This window comes from Monodelphis domestica, chromosome 5 (genome assembly GCF_027887165.1).
Source record: "Monodelphis domestica isolate mMonDom1 chromosome 5, mMonDom1.pri, whole genome shotgun sequence".
NCBI classification, from domain to species: Eukaryota; Metazoa; Chordata; class Mammalia; order Didelphimorphia; family Didelphidae; genus Monodelphis; species Monodelphis domestica.
This window is the reverse complement of record NC_077231.1, coordinates 78,777,512-78,791,027: the sequence shown is the minus strand read 5'-3', so window position 1 is coordinate 78,791,027 and position 13,516 is coordinate 78,777,512.

Genomic DNA, 13,516 nt, shown 5'->3' with positions numbered 1-13,516 from the left:
TATCATTCACCTTCTGATTTATTAAGTGTCTGCCATGTACCAGGTACTGTTCTAAGTAGGCTGCTAAGTGGCACAGTGGATAAAGCTTGGAATCAGGAAGAGCTGTGTTCAAATTTAGTTGAAAGCATTTACTAGATGTGTGACCCTGTATAATTCACTTACCCTCTGTTTCAGTTTCCTCATCTGTAAAGTGGGAATGATAATAATAGCACCTACCTTGCAGGGTTATTGTGTGCATCAAATGAGATAAGAACTGTAAAGCACTCAGCACAGTGTCTGGAATTCTAAATGTTAGACATTGTTTTTATGCTCTGGGAATACAAAAACATGAATGAAACACTCCCTGTAAGAAAAGGAGCTTGCCTTTTAACCAGAGACACAAGAAGGACATGTATAAACAAATACAGAATAAATGTAAAAAGAACAAGCAATCTAAATCAGAGGATCTTGGATTCAAGTCCTGCCTCTGAAATGACTCAACCTCTTAGTGAAGGAGACAACTCTCTGTGACTCTGGAGTTGCTGATTTAGAGTCTCAGCAAGCCTGACAGACAATTCAAATCTATTCTTTTGGGTAATGAAACATCTCTTATTCTGGGCAAAAGAGAAGATTCTAACACTCAATATAAAGCAGGATTTTTTTTAATGGAAAAATAAAATTTGGCTAATCCTTTCCCCCTCAAAACCTCCCACAAACAATTGCCCATTAGTATTTGTAGAGGGAATTTCTTCCTTCTTTTATCCCTGAAATCACAGGTCATCTAAGCCTGGCAAACAGGATTCATTGAGATCTTGGAGGCTCCTTCCAAGTGGGTTTTGCATCTCCCACAATGCTTCAGGGTACTTTTCTCCTATATTTTCTCTGGAATTCCTTATATGCCCATCTATATTAGAACAAATGCTTGAAAGACAGTTCAGAACTCCACTAATCCACAGAAACAAAACATACAACATCTAGAAGCAACTTTGATTATACCTATGCGTAGTTGATGAGATACTTTGATAGAGGTTCAATTTTCATAAATCACAGAGCAATGGGAACCCCAGCACTCAAAACTAACATATATTTGAATGTAAATAGAGAGGTTATGGGACTTATCCAAAATCATACCAGCTAGGAAAAGACAGAACCAAGATTTGAATTCAGCTCCTTTTAATTTCCCTAACCCCTTAAGATTGCTGAAAATCATCAGATTCTACATCTTTTTGGATTCCTTGAGCTTAGTACAGTGCCTGGCACATAGTAGGCATTTAAGGGTATTTTGGCTGTCTGAGTATAGGTGTAGAGCAAGAAGGACCCTTAGAGATTGAGATGGTGCAGTGGATAGCACATTGGGCCTAACTAAAGTCAAGAAATCTGAATTTCAATCCAATCTCCAAGCACTTATGAGCTGTGTGACCCTGAGGAAGTCATTTAACTTCATTTTTCTCAACTGTAAAATGGGAATAATAATAGCATCTACCTCACAGAGTTGTTGTGAGGAGTAAATGAAGTATTTATAAAGCACTTATCATAATGCCTGACACATAGTAGGTGCTATATAAATGCTAGATGTTATTATTTGTCAAAGGGCTCTTCACTTTTTGTGTTCTGGACTCCTTTGGTGAAGCCTTTTGACTCCCTTTCAGAATCATATTTTTAAGCGCACAACATAAAGTATATAGGATTACAAAGGGAACCAATGAATACCAAAATGTTAAAACATTTTATGGAAACACCCCCCACCCCAAAATCTATCTGTGGCCCCAGATTTCAGACCTCTGCTCTAGTCTAACCCCTTCCATTTTTTAAAAAACCCTTACTTAGAATCAATATGGTATATTGGTTCCAAGGCAGAAGAGTAGTAAGGGCTAGGCAATGGGGGTTAAGTGACTTGCCCAGGGTCACACAGTTAGAATCCAGGACCTTCTTTCTCTAGGCCTGGCTCTTAGTCCACTGAACCACCAGCTGCCCCTCCACCCCTTCACTTTATAGACAAGGAAACGGAAGTTTAGGGAATGATTTTTCACACAGGTAGTATCAGAGGTGGGGTTTGAACCAAGGTTCTCTGGCTCCAGAACCAGAAAGAGCTCCCTCGCCAACTCTCCATTGGAAATCCCAACCAACCACGGGCTGAGGGGCATGGCTCCCATAGCCACTTGTTTAATCCCCTCATGGCTCCGAATCTTCTGGTTGGGCTTTGGGATCCATACTAAGACAATGGATCAGCTGTTATATAACCCCATTTTGCCCATTCTTTGCTGAGTAGGAGAGAGCGCCTAGTACAGACTTCGGGATATTTTCTAGCTGGGTTTGCCCAACATTTTTCATTACATCTCAGTTCCATAACTCAGAAAATTCTCTGTCGCAAGAACAGTGATTCATCACCTTATAGACTATCCACACCAACTCGGCCTGCAGAATGTTAATCTGGCCCAGGGATTCTGTATGGAAAAGGGACTGAAGCAGGAACTTAATGGAACACTGACCCACTCCCCAGGATGTCCTTCAGCAGATCGTGGGCTCACAGAGACTCGTGGGACTCGAGTCACCAGGGGATAAATGCTTGGATTTGTGTTTGCTTCAGACCATCGAAAGAACTATTCACAGCTCATCCCTCTCCAGTGGCCATCCTTTATCTCCCTCCACTTGAGAGCCCAGATGCCAGCCTTCTGAATGTGGCATAGTCAGGCTCTCAGGGCAGGCGTTTCCAAGTTATCTTTTTCCTTGGAGGAATATCATTCATGAGAGAAGCTTCTGTTATCTGTCATCAGTCGGGTGCTAGTTTTCTAAGGCAGAAAGTAGGGAGGGGTAGACTGCTATCTGGAATGAGAACAGCATTAAAACCGACCACAGAGCCATGAAGATGTGAGTTCAAATCCCCCTTATGATGCATCATGTCTGTGTGCCTCTGGGCAAATCACATCATCTCTTAATGCTCTAGGCAACTCTAATCCTGAAGGTTGCAGTGAACATTAAAAAAAAAAAAAAAAAAAAAAAATATATATATATATATATATATATATATATATATATATATATTTAACCCTTACCTTCTGCCTAAAATCAATACTAAGTATTGCTTCTAAGATCGAAGAGAGGTAAGGGCTGCCCAGTTGGGTTAAATACCTTGCCCAAGGGCACACAGATAGGAAATGTCTGAAGACAGATTTGAACTTGGGAAGAACATGAAAATTTGCATTGGTAGAAGTAATTTCCTCCTCTAGGAGTTCCCTCTGACAATGATAACCCCGGTCTAGACCTTGTCTCTAATTTTAGCTAATTGCTGTTGTTCTACCAGGTTGGAGAACTCCAGGTGATCTTGATGCCCTCTAAACTTGGCACTCAAGGTATAAGCCCCATTGTCCCACCCTAGTTATGGTTCTGCTAAGTAGAAACTTTCAACAGTTTTTGCTTCCCATAAATGTTATTTTCTTATTCCCAGCCTCCCTTTCTTCTCCTCTCTGCCCACGACTAATGCATTTTTCATCCTTTTTGTAAGAATGCTTTCATTCAGATTTAATTCATTATTCCTCTTGAGAAGTCCACTAAGTATTTGGAACTTTTGATTCCTGACTGATGGGTCCATTATGACTTGTCCTCAGTTGTGGGTTAATTCCCTCTTTCCCCACATTTTAAATGGAAAAAAAATTTTAAAAAGGTTTTGTTATTTGTTTTTTGAATAAATTCTCCATTGCAGTATGCTAGGTTGCTGTATATTTTCTAGCTTGGGAACCTGACTTAGCCATGAGTTCTAGGACATGGATGCCAAGTTATTAATAGTGACTAGGGCTCTCTTGTGGACCTGAGAATGGTAAGAATACCCCCTCCTCTCCATTTAGGAAACTGAGGCAAAAAGATTTAAGTGACTTGCCCAGGGTCACTGTGGTGAAGAAAGGCTTGTAGGTAGTAAAGGAAACAGGATCTAGAAGAGGACAACCGAGGTTTAGGGTTGGCTCATCGAGAGGAGAGGGGGTTTGAAGATTTTCCCCCTTCTGCCTTCCATCCTTAGCTAAGGCTGCTCTCCCAGATTCTTCTGTCCCTCTTGTCCCCCCTCCACTACTAGAGACTAAAATGTTTCTCCTTAAGAAGACGTCTCTTCCCCTTGAAGCTGTTCACTCACACTTGATTCAAATTTGGGAAACCATTTTAATGTCAATTAATTCAATCAGGGTAATACAAAGGAATGGATGGCAGGGAAAAAAGAATGGGATAGGAAAATGGGGAAAAGGGGATCCCTTCTCTAACTAACCCCTTTTCCTCCCTCCTCGAATTTGGGGGGGAACTCAGGCTTTGGCAGCCTGAGCCCCCTGAGAGAAAGTCAGGTTGACTGACCTTGGGTTTGGCCCCTTGGCCACAGTTCAGACCCAGGGCAACAGGACAGAGCTCAATATCTTTTCTCAGGTTTCTTTTCAGTAGTCTTTTTTTTCAATTGGGAAATGTTGGGGGGCGGGGGAGGATATCCAGTCACTAGCAGGAAAAAGGTGAGTAACCCTCAGGAGAAAATTTTAACCAGCCCTCTCTCTTCAGCTTCTCAAAACTGAGAGACCAACTGCTCTTCAGAAGGAACCTTCTGGCTCCTCAAGATTCCAACCTCCTGGGGCCCCTCCCCTGATGAGGAGAAAGATTCAGCCCGGCACTTTTCTTATGTGCCAGTCTCTGTAACATCACACAGCTAGTAAGTGTCTAAGGCTGAATTTGAACCCAGATCCTCCCAACACCATGCCTGGTACTTTATCTGTTATGCAACCCAGCTGCCCCTATAATCACTATTAGTGAGAAATATTTTATTCCATTGTTTTTCAGTCATGTCTGTCTCTTTTTTGGGAGGTAGAAATACCAGAGTGGTTTGTTATTTCCTTCTCCAGCTCATTTTATAGATGAAGAAACTGAGGCAAACAGGGTTGAGTGGCTTGCTCAGGGTCACATAGCTAAGAAGTATCTGAGGCTGTATTTGAACCTAAGTCTAGCACTCTATCCACAATGCCCCCTAGTTACCCCTAATCAATTGTAATAATTAGTACTATTATTTGTTATAATTGTTATTGTTATCACCACCTTGATATACTGTCAATGAGCTTGCATCCTCCTGGGAAGAAAAAAGGCATCTCTTCTTCATCCCAGACTTAACCATAATGAAGCCTTATGATGGTCTCTGGATTGGGACCTCATAGTGGTCCACTCAGTAGCAAGAGAGACTTTGTGAGAGTGATAAGTTTCTAGAAAATAGATAATTGGGGGAGCAGCTGAGTGGCTCAGTGGATAGACAGCCAGACCTAGAAACAGGAAGCCCTAGGTTCAAATCTAGCCTGAGACACTTCCCAGCTGTGTGACCCTGGGCAAGTCACTTAACCCCCATTGCCTAGCCCTTACTGCTCTTCTGCCTTGGAACCAATACACAGTATTGCTTCTAAGGTGGAAGGTAAGGGTTAAAAAAAAAGAAAAGAAAATAGAAAATTGAATCCAATAGAATATCAAATATTAAATTTAATAAGAGATGAGGTGAAATTATTTGTTAAGATACTGATCAGCAGCAGCTCTTCTTTTGGTATAAAAATAGGTCTAAATATCCTCTGTTATTCTTCAAAATTTCCCAGGCTCCCACCCCCTATTTTTATGCCAGAAATATCTCAGGCCTCCAAAGTGTCCCATATTAGCTCCTTTAATTCTCCCAGGTCTCCTGTGACATAGGCAGGGGAGATATTTGGGGAGCTTGCTAAAAGGAGAGGCATTGGGAATGTAGTGAGCTTGGACTCCAGATGACTTGAGTTCAAATTCCATCCTTTTCACTTACTAGCTGTGTAGCCCAGGGCAAGGCATTTGGCCTCATTATGTTTTAACTTTATCTCTGAAATGAGGAATCTGGGCTCAATGGTGAAGGGAAAGGAATAAGCATTTGTATAGCACCTTTGGCTTATCAGGTACTGAGAAGCAGTGAGAAGGTTGTAATTCTTGTCTGTAATTTACAGATGAGGAAACTGAGGCAAGCAGGATTTAGATGACTTGTCCAGGGTCACACAGCTACTGCATGTCTGACTCCAGACCCAGTTCTGTAACCACTGCACTACCAATTACCTCTAAAATCCCTTCAGCATCTTCCAAGATCCCTCCCAGCTTTTAATCTATAACCACATGAAGTCCCTTTACCAATGCAGATTGGCACCTCCTCTGTCACTCAATCTTAAGAGAGTCTCCTAAGTCACTGAGAGGGGACCTCCCGGAGATAAATAGTATATGAGGCTGGATTTGAACTCATGTCTTCTGTTATTCAGATCTGGCTCTCTAGCCACCTTGCTACCTAGTTGCCTCTGGAGTCAGCTCTCTGGCCACCCTATCTGTGAGGCTTCCCCTGCTAGACAGTGTGCAAGGTCTGCACAAGGAGTCATCTCGCTGCCCCCTTTAATGACATTTTAATTAGGTTAGGGAAGCTTGGGGCTCTTGGCTGGCAGTGAGTTTGGCACCTCTGTTCGAGACCGTACAAGATAATATTAGATCTAGTCAACCTCTTGGATCAAGGACTGCTTCACCTTTAGTTTTGTGGCTCTCCTGCCTGGGAGGAACAGTGGCCAGTGAGCTGAACTTGAAAGCCAGACAATCTAGGCTCAAGTCTCCCATCTGACATATTATACTAGCTATGTGACCCTGGGCAAGTCACTCAACTTCTCAGTGTTCCAGGTAACTCTCTAAGACTACAGGTGTCAACCTTTACTGGTAGAGGGGGTTCTCTCCTGCTGGATATCAATGAAATGAGATGTCCAACCCTTATCTCCATCCCCACAGACTAGCCCTTAATAAATGCCTGCTGGGAGTAGAGTATAATTTAGAGTTTGAATCCTGGGTTAAATCCTGGTAAAAATCCTGGGTTGCCAGGATTTTTAGTGACTTGTCCAGGGTCACTTAAACAGCATGTGGCATACAGAGTTGCAAAGCTGAGGCCAGCCTCTCTATCCACTGGGGCATACTTCCCCTCTGCTAATTAGCACCCCTAAAATCAGCCTCCTGCCCCTGGGGAGATGTTAGTGCAATCAACCACCATCCTCACCAGCTGCCTGCTTTCTGCAGCGAGAACGAGTGAGGGTGGAGGGCATCAGGTGCTCCTGCTTCTCTGGCTCTTCCAATGTGGAACGATGCCTCCCATATGGCGATTCAGAGCTTCTGTTTTTCTTCTGAAAGCCCCAAGAATCTGGCTCTCCCCCTCCCCATCCCCTGCCACCCAGGCCCCCAATTCTGAGTCCCAGGACTCCAGAGCAACCTTGCATCCTTGAAAAGAAACAGACCCAAAAATCTGAGGAAGGAGCATCCGTCAGCAGATAGAGATCTGCTTTCTCTCTGACAGAGAACATTTCTTATTGGACCCAGGCGGAAAATTCTGCTTTTCTTCCCTCTGCCGCTTTTCAGGTGACATTCCCATTGAAGGCCAGAGTCTTGGGGGCCTCGGTGGCCCCCTCTGGCCCAGCGAATAACCACCAGTGACGTCCTGAAGCCTGCTTGGTCATCTACTGGACGAGGAGAGCGTGCGTTCACACCTCATTTTCTCTGCAAGTATCTGAGAGCCCCAGACAGAAAGAGAACAGCAAGTGCTTACCATGCCCCAGCTCCGGCTAAAACACTAGCAACCTGCCATCAGCTTGCATTTTTTTTAACCCTTGCCCTCTGGGTTGGTATCAATTCCAAGAAAGAAGAGCAGCAAAGGCCAGGCAAATGGGTTTAGTGACTTGCTCAAGGTCACACAGCTAGGAAGTATCTGTGGCCAGATTTGAACCCATGAACTCCTGACTCCAGACCTGGCTCCCAATCCACCAGCTGTCCCTATGCCGTTTATATTCTAGTGGGGAAAGACTGCACATAAAGGAGAGAACTTGGAGGAAAGAAGAGAGGACTGGGGAGAAAATGGCAGAGATGTGATACAGAGACCTGATTCTGGAGGATAAGGATGATGGTAAAGGAGTGAATGATGAAGCATTTGATGTCACAGATCCTGGGCTAAGTGTTGGGTTTGGAGTTAGAGGATCTGGATTCTAATTCTGTCTCTTCCTCTTAGTACCTATGGGGTTGTTGGAAATAGCAATCTTATTTGAGGAAGGGATTCATCTGTGTAGGGAATATATGGCACAGAAAAGTGTGGGGTTGTGGAAAGAGTACTGGTTTGGAGTCAGATGAGCTGGGTTACAATTCTGTGTCTGCCTCTTACTATCTCTTTGACTGCTCAAGTCACTAAACCTTCCTGAGCCTCAGTTTCCCCAATGGTAAAATGAAAGGGTTGGACTCAATGATCTGGCTCTCAATCAATGACTTTAACTTATCTGCACCAGGAGGATTGTAGATTGAGAATTGGAAGCGACAACAGGGGTCACCCAGTCCAGACCCCCTCATTTCATGGAGGATGAAAACAAGGTTCAAATAGGTTAAGTTACTTTCCTGAAGGGGCACAAGGATAGAGCATTAGAAACCAGAATTCTCTATACAGATAGATGAAATCCAAGTCTAGCTGTCCATGCCCACGCACAACTATACTTTATATAGTGAACATATCATGCATGTTTATATGTACACACAAATGTATATGCATACACATGTTGGCTATGTAGAATATATAGTTATATATAATATACAGCTCTGTGCTATACTATAGTCAGTGGATTATACACATTGAATAGCATATTTAATAATATATCATACTAATTACATGTTGTTTATTACACATGTAATTATAGTTTCTATATTATTCCCATTTTACAGATAAGCAAACTGAGGCAAAAAGAGGCTAAATGACTTGCTAATAATAACTTGCACAGCTAATAAGTGTCTAAGGGAGGATTTGAACCCAGGTTGTCTGACTCCAAATCCAGTTCTCTTCCCACCTCAGCACAGTTGCTTTGTACTTACCTGGGTACGTGCCATATGGCTCCCAGGAGAATTAAAGCTCTTTGAGGACAGAGATTGTTCATTTATGCCTTTGTATTCCCAGCTCCTAGCTCAGGGTCAAGCTCATACAATATTTCCGTGCTATTCTATATAGTCTTTTATTAATACTTTTTGTTTTGACATAGCCTAGATTTCCCCCATTTGCTTTTCTTTCGTGTTTGCTCCTCTCCCTACTTCATTCCCCCAGCCATCCTTTATTGTAGAATATTTTTTAAAGGAAATCAGAGTTAAGTGACCTGCCCACACAGCTAGGAAGTGTCGGAGGCCACATTTGAACCCAGATCCTCCCCATTATAGGTCTGCGCTCTATCCACCGCACTACCTAACTGCCCCATGTTGGGCTGTTTTTTAACTGGTAGGACTTGTCACTGTTTATATTCTAAAGGCTGACTCCTTCCCTACAACAGGGACTTCTGAGTGGGCTCTCAGCGGAGGGAACGCATGCGTACAGATCAGCTAATAGAATAGCCGGGCTCCGGTCGGTTGGCTCTGCGCTTTGCTGGGAATAGAGGTTCTTCTTCGAGGAGAGGTGGGCGTCGCGTGCCTTAAGTTGGTTGGTTGGTTGGTATTGGCTTAGAAGCAGCCAAACGTGATTCTGCTACAGGACGCTCGTCTACGACCTTAGCCTGACACAGGACTTCTACCGAGGCAACCCATGAATCAAAGGCACTAAACCAATTAGGAAAAGTCTTGATTTGGTAGAAGCACAATGTCTCCAGTCATTGGATGGAACAAAATGATGTCACACAAAAAGTGTAGTAGGATTGGTCAAAGAGCAGTTCGACCCTGAGGGGCTTGGATCAAAGAAATCCAGTCTGCTGGCTGCAGTAGGGTTTGGGAGAGTGAGCTCCGGAGTGGGTTCCAGGTGGATCTGTACAAAATAACCACAAATCAAGTCCAGGGAAGTTGATGGGGCACGGGGGAAGCAGCTTCACGCTGAAGAGGAAACTGAAGGACACGCTGGGTTCTAAAAGGGGACAAGAGAATTGGGGTGCATCCTAGGCAGGGAAAATAGCTTTTGACAAAGTACAGAGAGTAGAGATGGCATTGCTCAGAAACTAGCTGGCCTTGGACAAAGCACTTCAATTCTTTGAATCTCAACTTTTCTCCATAAATGAGAATAGTAACACTTGTGCTATCTACCTTGCAGTGTAATTGTGAGACTCATGCCTACATCTTGAATGTTTCATTCAATTCTGGGTGCCACATTTGTAGAGAAGATATTAGAGGCAGCTAGATAACTCAGTGGATAGAGTCAGGCCTGGAGATGAGAGGTCCTAGGTTCAAATCTGGCCTCAGACCCTTTCTACTGGTGACCCTGGGTAGGTCACTTCCTATTCCCATTGTCTTGCCCTTACCACTCCTGCCTTGGAATCAATACACAGTATTAATTCTAAGATGGAAAGTCAGGTTTTTTTTTTTTTTAGAGTAATTAATGAGTTGGGAAGCATCCATAAGAGAGTTACCAGAATGGTGAAGGATCTAGAGTTCATGCCACTTGAATACCAGTTGAAGGAAATGGAGACATTTAATATTGAGAACAGAAGTCTTAAAAGGGGTAGGGGTGGGGGCAGCTGAGTGGCTCAGTGGATTGAGAGTCAGGCCTAGAGATGGGAGGTCCTGGGTTCAAATTTGACCTCAGACACTTCCCAGCTGTGTGATCCTGGGCAAGTCACTTAACTCCTATTGCTTAGCCCTTACCACTCTTCTGCCTTGGAGCCAATACACAGTATTAACTCCAAGACAGAAGGTAAGGGTTTAAAAAAAAAGGGAGAGGATATGATAGTACTTTAAAAAACAACAACAAACGTTTGCCTTCTATCTTTGTATCAATTCCAAGACTGAAAAACAACAAGGGCTAGGCAGTTGGGATTAAGTGACTTGCCCAGAGTCACTAGCTATGAAGTGTCTGAGGCTAGATTTGAACTTCCCAACTCCAGGTCTGACTTTCTATCCATTGTGCTCTTTAGCTGCCCTGATAGCTAGTATTTGAAGGACTGTCAAGTGGAAGAGGGATTAAACTTCTTTGAGTTGGTCCCAGAGGATGGTAGATAGAGGTGACAAAGAGGAGAATTTATGACTTAAAAAATAAATAAATAATAACGAAGAAAAACTCCCTAAAAATTAGAGCTGTCCAAAAGTGGAATGAGTTGACTTTGGAGGCAGTGGACCCCCTTTGGATCTATGCCTTTAATCAAAGGCTGATAACCATGTACTGGACAGCTTTGTGCGGATGGGTTTCTTTTCTTGGACTTGAGGTGGCTCTTGGGATCTCTTCCAACTCTGAAATTCTGGGTGACTTTGTAAAATGAAATACTAGCTGCAAAGCCTTCAGAAACATCAGCTCCTTTTATGGATGAGGTCCCAGTGGTCTCCTACCAGTCGCCCCATCCTTTCAGGTTAGAGCTGAAAAGGTCCCACAGTGTGACTTGGAATATATAGATCTTATGATTATTTTCTTTTTTTAATGCATATCAATGAGGGTTATAAAATGAGCAGAACAAAATGAATAGCTTCACATGCAAAAGAAAGATAGAGCAGCCTGATGAATACAATCCAATTTTCCTGCCTCCAAATAGATTATTATTAAATTAACCAGGAGTGCTTGCATTGCCAATATAAAAATACAAGATGCAAATTATGGTGGATTAATTCAAACCTACTTGTACTGATGTCTGCTGGGTGCCTGCCTTACACCTTGCTAAGGAAAAAGTAATACATGATAATTTATATCTTCCCTTCCCTTCCCTTCCCTTCCCTCCCCTTCCCTTCCCTTCCCCCTTCCCCTTCCACTTCCCCTTCCCTTTCCCCTTCACTATAACATGTCTGACAAGCAACCCTCTAGCCTTTGTTCAAGGATATCCACTGAAAGAGAAACCCTCTCCATTCCAGGACAGTCCCTTCCACTTGGGGACAGAGCTTATTGTCAGGAAGTTTTCCTAAAATCAAACCTGAATTTCCTACAATTTTTACTCTGGTCCTAGGTCTGGCCTCTGGAGTCGGAAAGATGTCTAAAACATCTTCTATGTGACGGCCATTCAAATACTTGTAAACAGGTGACCCTTTCTCACACACATCCCCCTTCACAGATCCACACATGCGCGTGCACACACACACACACACACACACACACACACACACACACACACACACACACACATACTGACTCCACTAATTTCCTGACTTTATTTTTAAACTTGGGGAATAAATTGTGCTGTTTAAGCTGGGCAGCTGTAATTCTTTCCAGCTGGGTTTCTTTAGAAATGTTTAACAATGTCTCAAACTCCCTAATTTAATTTGGTTTTAATATTTCTTAAAACACACTGCAAGATCATAACCTGATTTATCACCCACTCAGGAGCTAAATATAGACATCGATACAAGAGGTTAATATTGCTCAGCAGTGAGTGTTCCTTCAAGAAAGACATACAGCAGTAGAGGCGAGCCAGCTTCTCCCAAACAAACCAAGAGGTTGGGTAAACAAGGCGGTTGGCAATTATTTCAAGATCTCATAGAAATCCAATTGTCCCCTGAGCCAGGCTCACTGGGGCTGCTCTGCACCAGGGACTAATTGAAAGTTTGAGTCAGTGTCAGAGGAAAGAGATGCAGACCTGAAACTTGGCCAACATGCTAGCTGAAGGTAAGCAGCTCTGTAGAAAAGGACACTACTGGTAGGGCTCATGTTGCTTTGGGAACCCAGGCTATATCCTAGTCAGAACACAGGAGAGAAGTTGGAAGACCTGGAATTTTCCAGCTGACTTCAGTCCAATTCAATTCATCACACACTGATGCCTTCTAAGTGTAGCACTGGGCAAAGTCAGAAAAAAGAAAAGAAAAAGAAAGTCTCTGCCCTGAAGGAGCTTGCAGGGGAGAACACATATTGCACATATAAGTAAATCGAAAATATGAAGTATGTTTTTTTTAGAACTTTCCTCAACTTCCATTCCATAGCCTGAGTCCACAGAGTTTGGCTACTGTGTGTCCTGATGGCTCTTACGATGAATCCTGAGGGGATGGAGGTGCCTTTCCTAATGTTATAGCTCATGAGCCCCCACTGGTGTGCTTTTTCCCATTGTTATGAGTCGATGTCAATTAGTCAGAAAGACTTCATGAGTTTTTTGAAATGAGTATCACCAGTTGGTGAAAGACCTCCCCACAAAAGCACAAAACACCTTCTCCCACCAGTACATACAGAGGCCAGGGAAAAGTGATCTGAAACTTAGAGTGACAAAAGCTAACCACATAGTTTCTGGTTGCTAGAAACCTGTTCTTGCCCTTCATATGGTGCTCTTGAAGTTTCCTTTAGTCGTGGCACAACTTTTCTACAGGGCTTCCTATAGAGCTTTGAAGCTATACTTTCCTGTCTATTCTTGGCTTCCAATTCAGACACTACTACCAGATGCTGCTGTCCAGGAACATTGCTAATGAAAAAGTAAAATTCTCCAATTAAGGGGAGAGGATGGCCCAGACCGAGGCTACCTGCTTTTTCATTCCACCCTCCACTAAATTCCATCTAAAGAGTGTATCTTGAATTCTCTTCTCTGGCTCACTTCAAATTTCCTGGGTTCTGAACTACTCTACAAGGTATAACCAAATTCTCTTTCAATTGGGA